The following is a 19,894-nucleotide window of genomic DNA, read 5'->3' as shown; positions in this document are numbered from 1 at the left end:
CACAGATGACTCATTTTTCACCAAGTATAGTGGATATCTTTCACACCACATTGAATAAACAAATAGAATAACCCCATATAGTATTCTATAGAGGGTGATGTTTTCATACTCCGCCGCTGCACAAGGAAATACAGTTCCAGCTGTATTATCTAACCACCATATACCCACAAGGCCCTATTAAGAATGAAACTCTACATACTTTCAAGGGAGACCCAGACAAGAATAATAAAAACAAACACAATGCAATAATGCCTTTAAAAAAACAACACAAAATACAATAAAATTTAAAAGATGCTGAGTTGAAATTAATCATTAATGTGGATCTGTTGGTTTGGAGTAAAGAAAACTGACTGACTGCAAAATGGATTGATGAAAGAATTCACCAACTACGTGATCATGAGACAGCAAAACTACTATATTGATCTTGACTGTATATCATTTATTTACGTTACTGCAACAAATGACTGTCTTGATTAGCGATTAAAAACAACACGTTCTAAAACCTTGTAAAACTGCGTGAAACGTTACGTTTTGAACACAAACAAAACCGCTTCTTTAGATTTAGGCAACAAAATCACTTGTTAAGTTTAGGAAAAAAGATTGATTACTACGATCGCTAGAGGTTGCTGTCGACTTCATATATTCCTTCTTTCTCTGATCGACCATGTGAATGGATGATAAAACCTACTAGTGGATGTTAGCAGGGCCCTACTGACCCACATCTATGAGTCCCTGATAATGCCCCATTTAATGACCTGATAACAGTCTAATCGGCTGATTAATCTGCCGATTGTTTTCTTGATTGATCTATTAATCGCTTTGTCTATTGAATAAAAACAGTCCCAAACCCCCAAAACATTAAGTGTATAAGATAAAGGAAAGCATTTTTTTCTTTAAAAAATGACTCATATGATTAATGGTTTCCCAATTTATTTATTTTTTAATGGGTGATTAATTAATTTTCTGTCAATAAACTAAGCTTTTAATCATCTTATCATTTCAGGTCTGAAAAAAAAACCTTCTTTAAAAATCTCATTCACCTCCAAAGACAAATAAACAGACTACTGAACACCTTATGAACCAACTTATAGGTCAGCATATAACATGGCAGAGTATGCTATATTGCAAAGCAAGCAGAATGTCTTACAGCTCATAAATACATGGAGCAGCCTTATACTGCACGCATTAATTCCAGATTCATCATTTAGCATTGCAAGTCTCTTTTATTTACGACTACAATGAACAAACAAAACACTGGTGGTGCCTCTATATCTCCTCCTAACCGACTCCTCCAAACATTCCCACATATAGTTCTCAAAGCCAACATTTCTTGCAAAGTCTGGCTCCGGAGCTGGAGCTACAGCAGCACAAAATCCCTCTGCTTTCCAAAGAGCTTTCCTGAGGCCAAGGCTATGAATTGATACCCCACTGTTGCATTACTCTTGGCCACGGAGCAGAGCACGAGGCGAGAATAATAATAGGACGAATCATTGGTGATTCTCTACTGCTCACCGACCAGTGCATTACAGTGATGTCATATGTCAATATCCCCAATGGGCATAAACGGTAAACTTTATGTGTGCAAGCACATGTTTGGATACACAGTCCATGCACACACACATTCACACATTAAAGCTCAGTGAGAAAAGCCTTCCAGCACTACTGATGTTTTGAATTTTTTTCCGTCAGAGCACCCTGTGCTTCTCTCGGCAAGAAGAACTAAGATGCAACCTGCGTAGCCTCTGAGGCTCGGTGCATGCTCAATCAGCAACATGATATGGCCCACGGCTCTGTGCTGAGGTCACTGCTGGAGTCTTGAAGACTGATCATGCATGAGGTAGCAACACTGTGTTTCCCCACTAATGTGCCAAGCTAGCCATGCTGCTTCTACAGCTACTATTCGGCTGCACAGGCCGAGCTCCACTCCGAGGAGACTGGGCTCTACCTCAAACTCAGTGTTTTGTGCATTGGAATGGAAAGTGTAAAAGATTTCAGGCATGGCCACTGGAATAATAAGCAGCTCAAGCTGTCAAATATTGTGACATATCAAGAGGACTTTGGTCATGCTATGAAATACAGACACCGTTCTGATCTGAGGACCACATCGACTCTAATGAAGATGATTTTAATTTTGCACAACCTCGATTGGGAGGCGAGGTCTCTTGAGTGGACAGGCATTACGATTTATTAGGGAAATTAGCCTTTAAAAGTTTAATCTGCCGTGCAGGCGTCCTCAATTTTGAACCTCATCTCCCCCATTCCATTTCAGAGTGGCTCTCGCACATGTCTACAGCTACGGTGATCAATAATAAAAGTAGTCAGGGAAGTCAGATGTACTGTCCTTCAAAATCTCTCTAATGCCGCTTTGCTTGACAACAGAAGACAGGGCTGCCTGCGTTCCAGTCTTCATTCACCTTAGAAAATACCACCCTAAGCCTCATCTGTCATGTATCGGCTGCAGCCTAACATTTCACTTTGTTTGGCAGACATTGATTTTTTACCTCCAAGGTGTTGTCAAGGAGGCATCCAACTCATACATACCTCCTCTGCTGTCTCTCCAGAGGCTGCTTTAGGAGGAATTGCAAGAACACACACACACACTCACAAAGGGAAAGCTCAGAGAAATGACTACTATTTGAAGGTAGCCTAAAATATTGCCAAATCTGGTGAATAAGGACACTGGTGGGGATGAAATGTGTGGGTGACAAGCCGGGGCTTATCAAAGCAGCATTTCTCAGAGTCTGTATTCTTGTCGCGTATTTAAAGGTGTCTTTGTTCATGTACTGTAATAAGCCTGGCAGCATGTAATCCAGATTCTAATATATATTGTAAACACACACAGAGATGCAACCTGATAGGACGAGGATGTATCAAAGCACATCAGATGTACAAGCGGGGGACCTATTGTGGTTTTACGGGTGGCCTGCGTGCCAATTCTCACAGCCAAAACACTCTCAGGACGTCAAAAACACGTGGTCGCTAAAATGCCTTAAATCTATTTCATTGGATTTATCCAATCCTCCATCCATATGTTAAGTGTATTTTCCAGCTCAGCAAGTCGGATAACAACAATTCATCAACCACTGTCTTAGCACTATATCCACTCTACCCTACACACACACTTGCAACCTAGTTGAGCAACACTTTATTTTCATTAGGTGTCAAAGTGTTATACCAAATAGCTGGCTTAAAAGAGCAACAGTATATCTTATTTAGGAATTATTTGGCACCAAAGAGAATTGATCTATGAGGTAGCCTCGAAGGTAACATCCTTCCGCGGTTTGATAACAACATAAAACGGCTACGCTAATTATAAAAGAGGAGATGTGCTTTGCACTTGTTTAGGTTTAGTTATAATGATCAGGCCAACTTCATAAAATGCAACCAAATAAGAATCATAACAAACTAATTAAAAGTACTGCCGCTGCCACATGTTGAGGGCTGATAATGAGAATTAGTTTTAACTAGTTTTTAAGTCTATACAGCCACGCTTGCAGTTCTGTGAGGCTGTAGAGCATGCTAACATTTGGTAGTTATACAAAGTACAGCTGAGGCTATAATGCCAATGCCATTAGTTTTGCACATATTATTTGGTCATAAGTAAAAGTAAAATTTTGAGCCGATGATGCCACTAGATGAAAACTTACCAAACTTATTACAATTCATCCTTCAAGGGGGGCATGGATGTCTAAACCAAATGTCACGGCGATCCATCCAATAGTTGTCGAGACATTTTGCTCAAAACCACAAATGTCAACCTGCTGGTGGCGTTAACAGGAAGTGTCACCAAAGTCATTAAGATACATCGTCTGGGAGCCAAGAATGTCTGCAAGTTTTCATGGCAATTTCATGGCAATCCATTAAAGGGCCAGTGGTACCATTTCGGGGGATCTATTAGTAGAAATGGAATATAATATTCATAACTATGTTTTTTTATTAGTGTATAATCACCTGAAACTAATAATCATTGCATTTCCATTAGCTTAGAATGATCAGTTAATTCCACATAAGGAGCGGGTCCTCTCCATGGAGTCTGCCATGTTTCTACAGTAGCCCCGAAAGGACAAACCAAACACTGGCTCTAGAGAGAGGCGTTCTCATTTTTATGTTACCTGAAGTTCTCCGACATTCTTGTGAAACTGCGGTAATGTGAGCCGCATAGTGCAAAACCGTGGTACCGCCAGCCGCCGCCTGGCATCTGAGCGAGGCGAGCAGCGTCACCGCAGAGTCGGTGGCTCACATTAGCGGAGGGTTATTCAATTGGTTGCAATCTGCAACCACACCGCTATGACGCCAAATCCTATACTAATCCTTTAAAGAGTTGATGAGATAATTCAGTCTGAAGCAAAGATGTGGTCCAACTTTGTAACAACATTGCAATCACTAGAGCCAAAACGCTAGCATGGCCACAAAACAATTTTTAAGAAGTATCTTGATCATCAAAGAGAATAGTCTACATGCACAATTACAGATGAACAATCTGTAAAGTCTGTAATAACGAGAACTATTTTCTGTAAAAAGACTGCAGAAACAGAACTATTGCAAATTGTACTTTGATGTAATGCTACAGTGATCTACGGCTCTGAACAAGCCTCCCCTCTTTCGTCTCCAGGTTCAATCTCAGTTCATTTCGATCCCCTCTTATTTCCAAGTCATGCTATCAGCAGTTCAAGAAAAGGACAATAAAACACATTTCACTCAGTTTTGTACCTTTTGTTGAAAGAATAAGCCCTAATGATGACACAGTGTCAGTATCTCATTTTCCAAATGAGAGACAGAGAGAACGACACAGGCGAGGTTTGCTTCTTGCTAAAAGCAAGCATCATAAAAACCTGCTGTGTTTTTTAAAAGTGCATAATAAATATCCTGAATATTTATGAAAATGAAAAAGACCGGGGAGAACAACTTCATCACGCAGACGCACAGCAGAATGATCACTGTTTCCTTCAGTTGACTGGCTTATACATTAGAATTCCTCTGCAAAGAAGGTCAAAAGTTCAGCAGCTAAATCTCGTTTTACTGTGCAAGACACTGAAATGTAGCATGCCTACTAATTGTGACTCACTCTGGAGGAACATCAACTAAATGTTTGATATGCAAAATGTATTTTTTACTGCAGCTAATAGCATAAGTAGCAAAAACTATCATTTAGGCTAATGGCTACAAATTGCTATCTAATGGCTTTGATGAGTATATGTATAGTAGGCCTAATAAACCTGATGAGGAAACTTTTGTCTCCATAATGGAAATGAATCTGCATCCATCCCTACTGCAGCTTCAGCATATTAAATTAAATTATGTTTTTCTTTTTCTCTCAACAACAGCAAATCCACAGATATATTTAGATGCATTTACACCGATGATTTAGCTGAGGTGAACGTGTTTGTTCCTGTGACATTATAATGTGCGAGGGTGCAAATGGTGTTATCGTGGTAAGAGCAACAGAATAGCAGGGAACAGGTAGCAGGCACGTGTCGGCGGCATCCATTATGCTTCTCCGTGCACATTCTCCATTTAGCCTATTCATGTGATTCAACAGGGCTGAGCATATCTGCAGTTTGGTTGCTGTACTTGTAAACTATGCAATTTGCGTTGCGTGCCACAGCAGCAGGCATCAATTAGCACCTCTCTCACGCCTCTACATCTGAACTGCATCAAATTTGGTTCTGTGCTGCTCGGAACATGATGTGAATCTGTCACGACTCCGCTGAAAGGAAGGAAATGTTCAGCGCCGAGGAGCTCGCCTTGGGCTTTTAAATCAAGAATAATTATCAGACATTGTGCTTCATGATTACAGATTGAAGCGGCATTCATCACTGTTGGTGGTCGATTATGTGAAAAAGGTACAGTATGGTGGAATGAAATAAAAGATATTTTGTCTGCGAGGCACCTGGATCTTTTAATTATACAACACCTGTGTAAAGCGAGGCCTTCGTTGCACAGTTTTCATCGTGTTGAAATTAATGGATTATCCCTGAACAGTTGTACTTTTTGAAAACACATTCACAAAGGATAATGAAATTACCTGAAATCACAGATGCCCCAGATACAACTACACAAAGGTCATGGTTCTCATCATTATACTGTAAATTCAAGTGCTCTTAGCACTATTGTATTCTTGTTTACAGTCTAGGCTTGTATATATAGACACTGTATATATGCATGACAGTTATGCATTTATGCATGTTAGTTGTCAGATGTCAGCTGTGTGGTCCTTGTTTTTAGCTGTGTGTCTGTCTAGGATCTTTCTTTGAGCTGTCTGCCAGTACATTGAGAGCAACTTAAATGTCAAATCCCTTGTATGTGTACACACACGCTCGGCCAATGAAGCTTATTCTGAAATTTCACCTCTGAGGCTGAGAGTTTACCTCACATTTTACCAAATAATGACGTCAATTGCCCATTACCTTTTACTTAAAGCATCAGTGGGTAGAAATGGAGCAAAAAAGACATTCGTAGGAAAACCAACGAAAAATAAAAAATAACTTCTTCGTAAATTATAAAAGGAACCGAGAATATGTTGCTTCAGGTGAAAAGAGAAATGAGTTATTAATGACCAATGTGTATGTTGTGTCACAGCATGAAGTGGTGTGGAGATGTGGGTGGATATTTGGGTGTACAAGGTGATTGACTTCGACAATGGAGAGCAGGATTTATACCCCATCTCTGAGAGACTGTCGGTGTCTGTTTCCGTTAACCATGAAGGAGATCTTTCCCTAACCTACTACCAAGTAATTTCTGCTCTCTAAACTAGCCGTCAGCCATATTTTCAATATGGAGGCTGATGATCAAAAACACTTGTTTTTTTAATGCACTGACAAACAGGTAATTGCATGGACATTTTTTGGAATCAGTCCTTGTGAAAAAAAAACTGTTTTGCTTTCGCGCCTTTTGGTCGAAGCAGCAGCTTGATACTGTCGTCAAACTGTGCTGCTTCGCCTCTCAGCGACGCACGCAGCAGAACGTGCATTACTGTGATGCGTCTCTGCGGTCGGTGGAAGACACTGATCGTCCTTCAGCTCGGGCCTAATCATGTTTGCTTTGCCCCAATTAGATAAGGGAGGTGCGTCGTCAACACACAAGCCTTCTTGTGTCTCCTCTGCTGGTCCCTGCGCTTTTCCCTCCCGCACACCAAATGGCAGCAGTAGGAGGCAAAGGATGGTTCACGTTCACACCCGGCTAAGTCATTTCACACTGGAATACATCCATCAGAATTAGGATCATAAAAACGCCAAGATGAGACTGACAATGGAAACTGAGAAGTGAAATCTGAGAGAAAAGGCAGCAGCGGGCAGCATATGGCTTAGTGAAACCATGAGTTGTCAGTTTATAAAAAGGCAGCAGCTGGTTAAGTTTTTCCTGGCTAAGGATGAATATTGTATGACCGCATTGTGTATTCTGTACTCTTGACCAGATTAGGCGTATTGATACAGCAGCAAACCCACAGTTGGCACCACAGTCTGCAGTCACACTTGTTCCCAGTGTCATATTTCAGCCATAATGCACAATGGACTGTCACTATTTGCATAGCTTTTTCCTCATGTGTATTGATAGCATCTTTTCTCTTGGCCCCTGGAGTTCCCATCCCCAGTATACGACGCCGGACCGCGACAGGATACGGCACTAACACAGTCTGTGCAAGAATAATTTGAAGAAGCTGAGGCGAATGTTGCGGTTTTGAGGGAGGCCCGAGCAACAACAGAGACGATAACAAATCTGGACTAACATGCAGTCAATAGATACACTTCACAGCCAATCTGCAATGCTGGACACAATCTGATACCACAGCTAATCACACAATGGTATCCTTTCTCCCTGTCAGCGCTGAAATTATTATCGAGATCTGATGTTTAACGTTGAATCATGCAGATTTTTATCAGATGAAAATAATCACTCAACAGGAGTCAGATATGCTCGGCTCGTTTTAAAACCTCAGGATGATCGGGGACGCCGCGCAAATAATTAATTTTGACCTCATCCTGATGTTTATACAAGACACTGTCAATAATGTAATCCCTATGATTTAGTTAGAAATCACATCTGCCACATTCAGGTGAAGGCCACTTTGTCTCCTACATATTCATAGGCAGCACTATTGACTAAACGTCTCGTCTGGCTAAAAATACAATGGGAAGTGTGAATCTAGAGGATCAGTCGGTGTGAATATAAGCAGAGGAGAAATGCATGCAGGAGATTCTGGGATTAGCTCTGAAAGCTAGTATGTTAACGCGGTCTCTTCACTCAGGTGTGGACACTGACTGACACCGAGGACTTACTGTAGCAGACGTTTGGCAGACAATCTAACAGCGGTGTACAAACTTCCTGAGGAGCAAGGAGTTGGGAGAGACTTTGAAGTATCCCTCGTCGCGAGTAGCTAGCGGTCAAAGACATGTCTCAGCTCTCAATACTTCACGCTGTAAATCATACCTGTAGCAAAAGCTAACCTGCGGCCACTCGAGCACTCGGCAAAAGAGGTCAATATAGCTGCAGAAAACGGAAACGACACATTTACCGAGAATCTCCGTGCTCCCGGAGTGACAATAGAATCTCATTGTCAGGTGTTTAGTCAGATAAGGTCGCACACCCGAAGGGATTAGCGTCTGCTTTTCATCAATGTAATGCTTTAAAAACAGGTTCAGCAAACGTGCGGTGGATCAACCAATTTAAATGCTAAACCTCTTTCTCTCTCACAAGATTGGGGCCGAGGGCTAAACACATACTGATAAACAAATCAACCTAGCTGTGAGGACTTGGAGCGAAGGGAAAACAAATGAATGACCCTCGCAGCTTTATTTGTACAGGGAGAACTGGGGAAATGGTGATATAGCTCGCAAAGTGCTGAGGTGAGAGGCCTTGTTTGGCGTGATAATACTTGCAGTGTCAAGTTCCCCGTGTTAGAAAGAGCCAACCTGAGGCACTGTGTGTTCAACGCTAAATATGCAAACGGGGCTTCAGGAGTTTTGTGATAACAGCAGGAGGAGGTGATTCAGAAATGTCACTGCTTCTGGTTTAACATAACACAGTTGTTGCCACTTGTACGTACAGCAACAATATGCGCCGCCGCCGCCGCTCGTATGCTACCCACAGCTGTAGTTGAATTAGAAGCTGGCTGGATCATGCCGGGAAGTGACATTACTCTTTGAGAGCAGCATAATGATCACTATCAATCTCTTCATTGTCGAGTCACATTAGTGAAATATCAGGGAGGAGTACTGGAAAGGGGAAGGAGACCGCCGAGAGACATCCTCCGCCATGGCGGCATGGCAGTGCATTAATCACGGTGGCGGGACCCTCTCTGTGTCCAGGCTGAAAACTGTCAGGGTAAACACTTCATCCGATAGAGATGCTACTGTTATGCCGGGAAGAAAAGAAAAAAAAGCCCTTTCTGGTGTCCCACCACATTGGCAAACAGTGCCAGCTCTCTTTGTGCAACACATAACTGTCACAGCTTTCTCATTCCAGATTCCCATTTTTTTTTCCTCTCAGGCCATTTGAAACGCCGCTGCTGATATCTTCAGTCTCATCTTTTTTTTCTTCTTTTTTTTTTTTTAGCGACTACGGAGCCAGGCAAGGACACCAAACTGTCATTATCTCATAATCAGCCAGGCTCAACAAAGATTCCCCGCTGCAGATATTCAACTCGGTCGTTGTGAATGTAATAACAAGCAGCAAAATATGCTGTATTTAAAACTATAATACCACATCTGACATGCACCATGAAGCAGCTGCATGAGCGCTTTATGACTTTCAAAGCCCATATAGGGTGCAATCCCGGAGAACTTGCAACGATTTCATCCATTAACTCCATCAATCTGCATTTGCTCCATCAGTTTCAGTTAATGTTGACTGTCTCGGCAGTCTCTGGCAGAGAGCTGCTGCTACAAGTGCCCTCGCTAGAAGAAAGATTTTTGGAAGTGAAACTTTTATTTTTTTTTTTTTTGTCTTTCCGTCTAGTGTAGCAGCACACATGTCATAGTCAAGTGGTTTATGAAACCACCCGTTCCCCGACTCCGCTACTGCCATCTAAATAATGAATACTCTGCCACTTGCAGTAATCCTCCAGCAGCCATCCCCAGAAATAGAACAAAGTCAGACAGAGCACTCGTTCTCTCCCCCTTCACTTCTCAAAACAAATAATGCTGATTCCTGAAAAACCCACTCAAATTGCCGGCGCTTCGATCATGTTAATGATGTGCAGCACTCGTGTTTGCAAACAAAATAAATGCACTGGACTGTTGGGTTTATTGCAGCGATTCCACATTCTCGGCCACATCTAGGTCGCGGCTTCAAAGTTTTTTTGCTTAGTGTCTATTTGAAAGCAACATCAAAGCGCGGGTAAGCCGACGATTTCAAAAGGCATCAAGAGCTAACCAGAAAGGTACAGTAACTGCGAAGGGCACCTTTGGGCTTCTTATGATGGATGATAAGAAAGGGAAAAGACAGAGAAGGTAGGAGAGACGGGAGGAAAGAGAAATTACGGGGGAGAGAGGTGAGCTTATATGAAAGGTAGCCTTAATTAGATGGAATGTTTGCCCTCTTCCACAAATTCCTTCATGTGGTGCCAAGAAAAAAAGACCAAAGCTGATGAGTCTTGGGAGAACTATCTGACTAAGTGGCCTTTTATTGAGGGATAAAAAGCTCCTCTTTGCCTCTGTTCCCAGCCACTGCCCCCGACTATGGAAGATGTGAGGGCGGATGAAAGGAGGCCAAGGATTTCTGACGTGTCCTATTGTATGCAGATGTGATGACAGGTCTGGCATTTGGCAGATGACACCTACGAACCGCCTTCTGAGAACTCTGCCAATTACGACGGGGGGAAAAAAAGTCAAAGGGAGAGTGTAGTTTTATAAATATTCTATAAGAAATACTTTAGTTTATCATCATATATATTTAATCGAGCCTGAAGATTACTTAAAAATCAATACTCAACACAACACCACCTTTCTGTAATAAAGGTTTGTGGCAAATATTTTACTCTCACAGGAGAAAAATATGCCCGACAGCATTGTGTGGAAATCTCTTTTTGCAGTTTTCTTCAACTTTGTGTCTGCAGCCAAACTATTATTACAATCGCACAGCGATGTCAGCTGTGCAGCATGCTTATCCGCATTCATTTTAAATGTCAATTAAACTCGACACGAGGGGAACCTGCAGACAACAACGCCGATCCAAACTGGTGTTATGGTTATGTACTTTCATCAAAAAAATGTGTCAAACTTTGGCACCGGCAGCAGAGTTGATTGATCAAGCGCGGCGCTAATGAAAGCTGCGAGACTGAGGGAGATTAGATGACGGCTAAGCTTTGACCCTGGATGTGAAAACAGCGAGGGCTGGGGATTGCTATCATAAAGCAGCTAAATGGCTTATTTCACCTCCAGCTCTGGTAGCCACCCACTGGCATCACTGTTTGGATAATGATAGCCGTAAATGTGCGCAGTAAACAGCTGAGGAACAGGATCTCCAGACCTTTCCCATCACCATTACATGAGGTAGGGATGATCATTACCTTGTGAGATTTGGCCACTATAGCCAGACAACCACATGCACAGTTATGTGTTACGAATGAAACAACAACACAGACATAATGCAGGCCGACACATCTAAAAAAAAACTTTCAATATCGTGGGTTTTGCCAACCTGCTGAGAATACAATACTGGAGCAAACACGGAATACACAGAACTTTGTTATAAAAAAGGTCAAATATGAAGAAATTGAAAACAATATTGTTAGAAGCATTCAGAACTCATGCAGACGGTGCTATCTTCCTGTCAATTTAAATTGGAGTAAATAGAATTTAAAGCCAAATTATAACCACAACATGGCGGTTATAACCCTGTGATAGTCTAGCGACCTGTCCAGGGTGTACAACGCCTTGTCATGTCTGCTGGGATCAGCTCCAGACCCCGCGCGACCCTGAATAGGATAAGCGGTTACAGATAATGGATGGATGGATGGATATGGCCATTATGACAGATTTTCACTACAGAAACATGTTTGATTTTTACAAGATTTAGAACCCAAATATATCAAATTGTGATCTGTCATTTGAGATGATTAACAATGGACAGCAGTGGAATGTAACCAATTTAGTACTGTACATACAGTTGTATTTTTCATTTGGTGCTACTTTATATACTTCTACTCCATAACATTTTTGAGGGTACTGTACTTCCCCCCCTCTTAGTCTGTTAGTCGACAAATCGGTCATTTTGGTCTTAGTCGACTAAGATTTCTTTAGTCAATTAGTGATTTTTTAATGTTTTTTCATAGCTAAATAATTTTTGTCCAAGAAACATATGAGTACATCTCTGGTAAACACAAGATGAAGTGGTGCTTTTGTGTGATTCTTTGTGAAGAAACAGAGTTTTACAGATCTGTCGATTAAATCAACTGATTGATTAGTGGAAAAAAATTGTGTGAGTGTTAGTCAACTAAGAAGTAGTTAACAGTAAAATGTCTTATTAAAGGGACAGCCGCTAAAACAGAGCGTTTCAGACAGAGGGTGAATACAGGTATATTCAGACAGACAGTATGAGAAAAATAAAGTGTTTTTTGAACATTAAAGCTCGTAAACATGTTCTAGTAGAAACCCAAAATACAAGTATGAACCTGCATATGAGCATGATACATCCCCTTTAAATCACATTCTTAATTATGGACTTTTACTGTACTTGTAATGCATATTTTTTACAGTGTACTTTCTTAAGTAAACAATGTGAATACTTCCTCCATCACTGGCAATGGAAATGTAAAATAAATGGGCTTTTTTATGCCTATAATCCGTAAAAAAAAGCAAAGCCATTAGATGTTTGATGCCAGCCATTTAACAGTCGGTTAGTATTTTAAATGTGTTCCTGTCTGAACTGTGGCATAAAACAACTAATGCAACACTGCTACTTTTTAAATCAATATGGTTCGTATTGTGTATGTAATTCCACCTGCCAGCACATTTATTTTCTAGTTCAGTTTTCAAACTTGTTTTGAGCTGTGAGCAGCTGCATTGGAACCTTGGAGTGTTACAAACAAATGGAAACCAGCTTTCTGCTTGAATCTAGTTGAGTGTTTAACAAGGTGAACGGAAAAAAAACTCCATCACAACAGGAACGTCAAGTTTTTTCTTTAAGAGTATCGGAAGGTCTTCGCCATAGAAAAGTTGATATTGAATCTGTATTTTATCTCAGTATTTTCTTATAATTCTAAATGATCGACTCATCTTCTCATTTAAGTTTCCCTTTGTAATTATAGAGTGTATTTCATATTTTTAATTAACTTCTCTCAATAGACACCGGTTGAAGCTTTCAGGTGCGCTGATTTCTCATCCACATTATTTGACTGAGTTTTAATTAAAAACAAAGACTCTGTGTCTCCCAGATGACATCACTCTGTGGACAATTTCACACTCACATGCTTTCCAAAAGCTTATTAAGATTATTTCAGATGTGGATATGAAGATAGTGTATGAAGAACAATGTCAGCTTTGTCGTTTGAGGAAGCAGACACCAGCACATTTTCTGCCTTTCCAATCAGTCCACGCAATGTTTTACCTGCATATCTAATGAATGTTATGTGTACACAGAACGTAGGCCTATGGTATGCATATATAGCATATTCAATATGTATGTACATACATCATGTATCTATCCATCTATCTCTTTATATGTCTTTGGGACAGGATTAGAATGCAGAAAACGTCTTTGCAATAAATGCTGTTACGTAATCCTCAAACGCATCAGTTTTTAATAACAATACATTAACATCTCTTGATTTTTGTTTCATCATGTTCACCCTGAGGACACACTGTGTCAAATGTAGAAAACAAAATGATTAGTGAACTAACAGGATCTTGGGGACTAAAAAACAACCACAAAAAAAAGTGTTTACAGTAATTGTTGCTGATGTTTAGTTTTGAGAGTTAAATCTGCTGATGTGGTTCATAAACTGAACAGAACATCATTTCAGGGAGGTCCACTTGGAGAGATCCGGCACTGCCCAATAAACAAATCGTAAACAAATAGTCCTCATTCAGACATTACATAAATTAAACAACAGCTTATCCTTTCATTACATAAATTATGGAACAGTTCATCCTGAAACCGCATCATAATGCACAAAAGCCTTTGTTGGCCAAGGCTCTCGCTGGCCCTGAAGTCCTGTCATGTGTTTGCCAGGAAGACTAAGAGGAGAATAAGACTGGCGGAGCTGCCTGGTGAAACATGAGATAAGAAAATTAAAACAACAAAACAAAAATTGCTAACTGTTAATGTGAATGCCGAGCAGCTTCAGTCCTTCAAGAGATCCAAGAAACAAAGGCGAGCCTGGTGCAAAGTATTCATAGTCCATCAATGCGTAATGATTGAGGATATTGAAGCTACTATTCTGTTTGCACATGCGCTGAATGTCACCATGTAAACTTCTCTCTCCAGCATATAGAGCTCAGTACGTGTTGAGGTACATTCGCCTCTTTCTCCAGGGACACAAACCCACTTTTTCAATGTAATTACCACTGACGTATAAAGATGGCTGGATCACAATATACCAACCTCCTCAGCAGCATGCCCACCCCCTCAATTACCCCTATACACCGCTGCACAGGCAAATATGACCGAAACCCAGCTATAGTAGAACTAATACCGCCATGAGACCGCAGCTTGAAAATTACACACATCATGGGTGTTAAAAAGCACAACTAAATGCACAATGCAATTCATCACTTCCCACTCCATCCAGGCAGCTAAATATATACCTACCTTGCTCCACAACTCACCTTATGGCCCGCAGAATAATTCACTGTGATGCCTCATAAGATGCAAACGCCCGCGGAGGAAAGGCTCATTGCATTTACCTGCTCGTATTTACCTGTAAATGTATGTGCGGCTGCCACTGCGTGACCCTTTGCAGCACTCAGACTTATTCCTCTGTTGATGCATCTGCTCTGCTTACATTGGCCACCACTCGCTACACACCAATTACTCTTCGTCTTTGTAGCTATTGGTCTGCTAAGCACTTCAATCCATCTCTGTCTCCGAGGCCGTGACGTCAAGCCGAAATGATTAATCAAAAGGCAAGTCAACACCCCAAAAGCAACACCTATGGGTAGCCTGTTTGCATACATTACCCATAATACTTCACAGATGTCATGTTAAATATTGAACGTGTGAGGGGTTCTAAAAACAGCAGCGGCTCCTTGTGGAGCACGAGCCAAGAAATACAAGTATAATGTCTTATCGCTCTGATGCAGTTTAGAGAGCTTACGGCAATGTACTGTAATATTGTATTTCATACAATATTAAAACCCCTCTTTTCCATTTGTTCCACATAATCAAGCAGTGCTTCTGATGATGTGAGCGAAACTATAATCATTATAACTTGTGTGTTTATGTGGAACAGCAATGAAACTCACCACAAAAAAGAAAAAACCTTGCTATAAGGGGGACCATAAAGCAACTTGACCCGGCTGAAGTCCGAGCATGTGGACGCGGATTTTGGAGCAAGTGCAAGACGCTGTATTATCAATTTACACGTGTTAGGCTGCAGTGCCATTTTAAACACAACACACACCGCCCACTCATAAGGAAAAGAAGACCCACAAGGGGATTGAAAGGAATACAATAGACTGTAGCTTTTTCTGCAGTAACAATAAGGCCCCAGCTAACAGAGGAGCTGCCGGCAACACAGCCCTCGTAATGCATTAAACATTTTTTCGCCACATCCAAGTTGTTGACAGATGCAATTCAACTACACATTTGTCCAGCAGAAAAAACAACACTGATAAAATACTGTAAAAAAAAAAGCAGGAGCTGGTGATGTAACCCAGATAGGAATGTAGGTTAATTTCTTACGCTCATTATAAAAAAAAATTACAAAAGAAGTTACCTTAAAGAATGCCTGTAGCAATCCCCCCACTGAGGCTTTACTGTATCAAGGTCCACTTCTCAAGCTGCGATGCTGCTTTGTATTGGATTTACAAACGCTCCGGATCTCCTCCTCTTCCCACTGTTCCTGCACGAGCCACACGCTGCACACTGACACATGGATGGCACTCAAGCGATGTCAAAAGGGTTAAAACCTAGTGGACCGGAAAGTCACACCAGCATCGTTCTAGTTGCCAGCCACCGCTGCCTGCCGCACTCTCCGGCAGCTCTCCACCTCCTCCTCCTTCTCTTTCTTCTTTCCTTTTTTTTTTTTGCTCAACCTATCTCATGGGCTTCTCCCCCCTCCTTATGTGAGATGGTAGACGAGAGCACTGGGCGATTTGCACCACTCTATCATGGATCGTGTTACGCTGTCTGGCTGTAGCCACGGTCACAGATGATAGGCTGAGGAGCTTTGCGTGTGTGTTTACCCCTGAAAAGAAGTAGCGGGAGAAGAGGAGGAGAGGGAGGGAGGAAGAGGTATGCTGCCAGCCGTCAAACACAAAAAAATCTGGAGTGTTGTCCAAAAAGATTATCGAGCTAGGTGACAGGTTTTGACATAAAACCTTGATGTGAATTCAAAAGGGAGAGTGTCACCGTTACTGTATATGCAGACCTTAAAGTGACACTTTTAAATGCTTCTTCTTCAGTTGGACATCATTGGATTAATCCTATTAGAATACAATATGTGATTTATCTTTGTTTTGCTCACATACATAATGAATATCCTTTGTCGGTCATATTTCATGACATCTTAAGCTCATTAGAATATACAGTAGCGCATATGTGACGCATACTGCTGCAGACAAAAGCAAATATAGGAACAATAGCCTCTGATAATTTGATCACAGATGACTTCAGAAGAATGAAAAAAAAAGCAAAAATAATTAATTAACGCCACACTTTTATACCGCATCTGTCAACGCTGAGGATGAGAACTACAGTAACGCTACCCGGTCCTTGTTTTGATCTTGTCTTGTTGACTACTTTGTCAGCGTTGTTTGTTTACTTTTGACAGCATTTTCAAAAAAGAAGGCAAAATATTTGACTGACTTTAGAAGACACACTTTCAAAAACTTGCGGCTCCTAATCAAAAGAAAAATAGTTTTCCTTTCACATCATCCTCTGTGAACTGGTAATGGCCGCGTCCTCATTAGCTTCACAAGAGAAGAGCTGGATTTCTTTTAATGTAGCCTAAATAAAGGGTGGCACAAATACTAGTAAACAGTATCGCTACTGTATGTCCCTCTGATGGATGGTGGTATATGGTATCATTTACTGCTTCCATGCTGAGCACTTTTATATAAAATACAATAGAAAAACAGCTATCAAAGAAAAAGTTTAGGTTGCATAGGCTGCTTTGATTGGATTATATATCATCTCTGCCAAATATCAACACTGATCAACTACTAATATATCAGCTACTGGCGTTTGCCTGAATGAAAAAGACAATTTTTTTGCTTCCTAGTGAAAGCGGTAATCTAACTCACTTCCATCTCTGCACATTTCGTCAAACTCTGCCCTCTATTAGCGGTTCAGAAAACTGTCTCGACTTTGTTTATCTGAAGGTCCTGAGGCGAGCTGTGAGCAAGTACATCTTCTCAGATTTATGCTTTAGACATTGACAAACGGAACTCAAAGCTGAACTTAAATTTCAACTTTAATAGAAATCCATAAAAAGGAATCTATCTAGATAAGAATAAAAGTATTAGCCCCACTTTACTTATGATTTAATATTACATTTCCATTAAGTTGGCAGACTAAAAAATCGAGATATCTTGACTTTTAGTCCATAATAGAGTGGTGCAGGAACCCAGAAATGAGTTTGTATTTTAGCACTTCAGTTCCCTTGTCTCTAAGTCAATGGATTTTTTTGAATGGGTTTTTATAAGATGCCTGAAATAAGGTCCAATACAATAAATATCCAATAAATACCCCACTGGTGGATTTTTAAGTCGTTATATGTCTTAAAAAAGGCGGTTGCTAACAAGTGGCTAAATGAGACTACTAAACGTCATCAAGCCGACTCGTCCGCCTTTACAGCCTCGTTGTGTATACTCGTGTTCTTGTGACCGTGATGTAGTTTGTTTTATAGCCTGACGTTAGCTTTTTACTTCTGGCGATTGTATTCACACTTCAAAAATCATAAAAGTGGTGTTCATTTGTGAAGATTATCTTGCTGAACAAAATGTGTAAGTATCATAAATGTGTATTTTTTCCAGAGAGATTATTTTCTGCAAGAATCTAAAACCCAATTGAAAAAGGGAGGGAACCAGGGTGATACTAACATCCTGGTTGGCCTACAAAAATACATCATCCCTGGAGCACACTATATGGTTCAAGCTCCAGAAACTCTGGATCCTATATTTCCCATAATGCAACTTGATAATACATTAGACCCTCCCTGCTTCCAAAGTGCCCACTTCTTTCAAACCACACCTCCAGGTTATAACTCAGGCTTCCCGTTAAAAATGTTAACTCTCAGTCTGAGATAATTATACGTTATACAGGTATTTTCACAGACTGAGTAGTGATTATCGTGACTAATAAACTGAACTTCAGGTTTAAAATCTGGAGTGCCTCTTTAGCCGCAGTGAATTTGGATAAATAAGTGGTTGCCAAGGCTGATAAAGTCAGCAGATAAGCAGCTAAATGGAAAGGCACAAGACTCCCTGCTCTCTCAGCGGAATGGCCACATAACTCGTGCCATCTAGGAACATAATTTGTAAGTCTATAGAGAAGACTATTATCCATATATTACCATTACAACATTGATATCTGATTTGCATTCTTTAATATGTGCAGATGAAATTACTAGCAATAACGTTTCACAAAACTGAGAGTCGTGGCGATAGTAACTACAAGAGCATGACACCAGTCATAGCGGCACAGCATCATCGTCCATCATTGGCAATACAAACACACCGAGTGATAACGTCAGTTGGCAGTTGGCAGAAATCTCCTACTAGGGTTGGGCGATATGTTAAACATTTCCAACCGGCCATCGTCAGCCAAACGACCAGCGATTGCCCGTAAAATGACAAACATCGCCCAAAAATATCACCCAATAACCAACCAGCGATGTACTCAAAAGCTGATAGTCGATATATCTGTCCAATTGCCCAAACCTAAACCCTACTGTAAATTATATTGAACTCTGCAAACAAGATTTGAGGCATGATATGAAATGCTGTATTTTTTAAGTAGTTTTAGTAACATATATGCTTTTTAAGAAACATATTATGTCAAACTTGTATCTAATAATGTAATGTAACACTGATATGTAATCATATGATGCATAGGAACAAAACAGTTCCTCATAGAGAAGTCTAATGAGTCATACAGTGCTGCAGTGCATCATATCTTATTGCAAAATCAACTGGGCATTTAATTTTCTTTTTTTATAAATTATCTTGTGGGCTCAGCAGTGTGTAATACTCCGCTTTCATTAATGACCAACAACTAAAACAGCAAAGGACTGATAAGACTCCTTTGAAGGTGGACATCAAAAGTGGCGCCTCTGGGGTTGAGAACAAGGGAGTGCTTCCCAGTGCAAGCACACATTGGCTCAAAGAGCTCGGTCACGCCTGTAGGCTCAAGTGGGGGGAAATATGTTACGAGTTTGGACCGCGGTCCTTGTGATCCAGGAGTGCCCCAGTTCCGTATGGCTTGAGTGAAATTCATATTGAGTGGCCCAAATTATTATATTCATCATCCATCCTGAAGAAACGGCATTCGAGACCTGGTATAGAACAGGCTATTTTAAGATGGAAGCATTTCAACATTAGTCATTTCGGAACACCTTGGAGATGATGTCGATTTTTTATTCTTTTGGGAATAACAAACGGCCTCATTATAATTCCCACAGGGTGTGCGCCTTAGTGAGGTGGTAGAATTAAAACCAGACACAGTCACGTGGGTGAGTTAATAGCTTGTTCACAATATCCTAGCCAGATGTTCGTGTATCAGATTTGGTTTTTAT

General features: G+C 40.8%; 1 protein-coding gene across 7 annotated transcripts in view; it reads right to left on the bottom strand.

Annotated features, from left to right (window-relative positions):
- The window catches only part of LOC141775629 (teneurin-3), a 176,060-nt gene that overhangs the window by 114,447 nt on the left and 41,719 nt on the right, over window positions 1-19,894 (bottom strand). Inside the window, exon 1 of one of the 7 annotated variants that reach the window (XM_074649200.1) lies at window positions 15,875-16,180. The exons of the other annotated variants lie outside the window; for them this stretch is intronic. The gene's annotated coding sequence lies outside the window, so the exon portion shown is untranslated. Of the gene's footprint in view, window positions 1-15,874; window positions 16,181-19,894 lie in introns of those variants that run through there. 7 annotated transcript variants of the gene reach the window in all.

Source organism: Sebastes fasciatus, chromosome 10, assembly GCF_043250625.1.
Source record: "Sebastes fasciatus isolate fSebFas1 chromosome 10, fSebFas1.pri, whole genome shotgun sequence".
Taxonomy (NCBI): domain Eukaryota; kingdom Metazoa; phylum Chordata; class Actinopteri; order Perciformes; family Sebastidae; genus Sebastes; species Sebastes fasciatus.
Note: the sequence above shows the minus strand (reverse complement) of the source record. Positions and strands in the feature narration are given on the sequence as shown.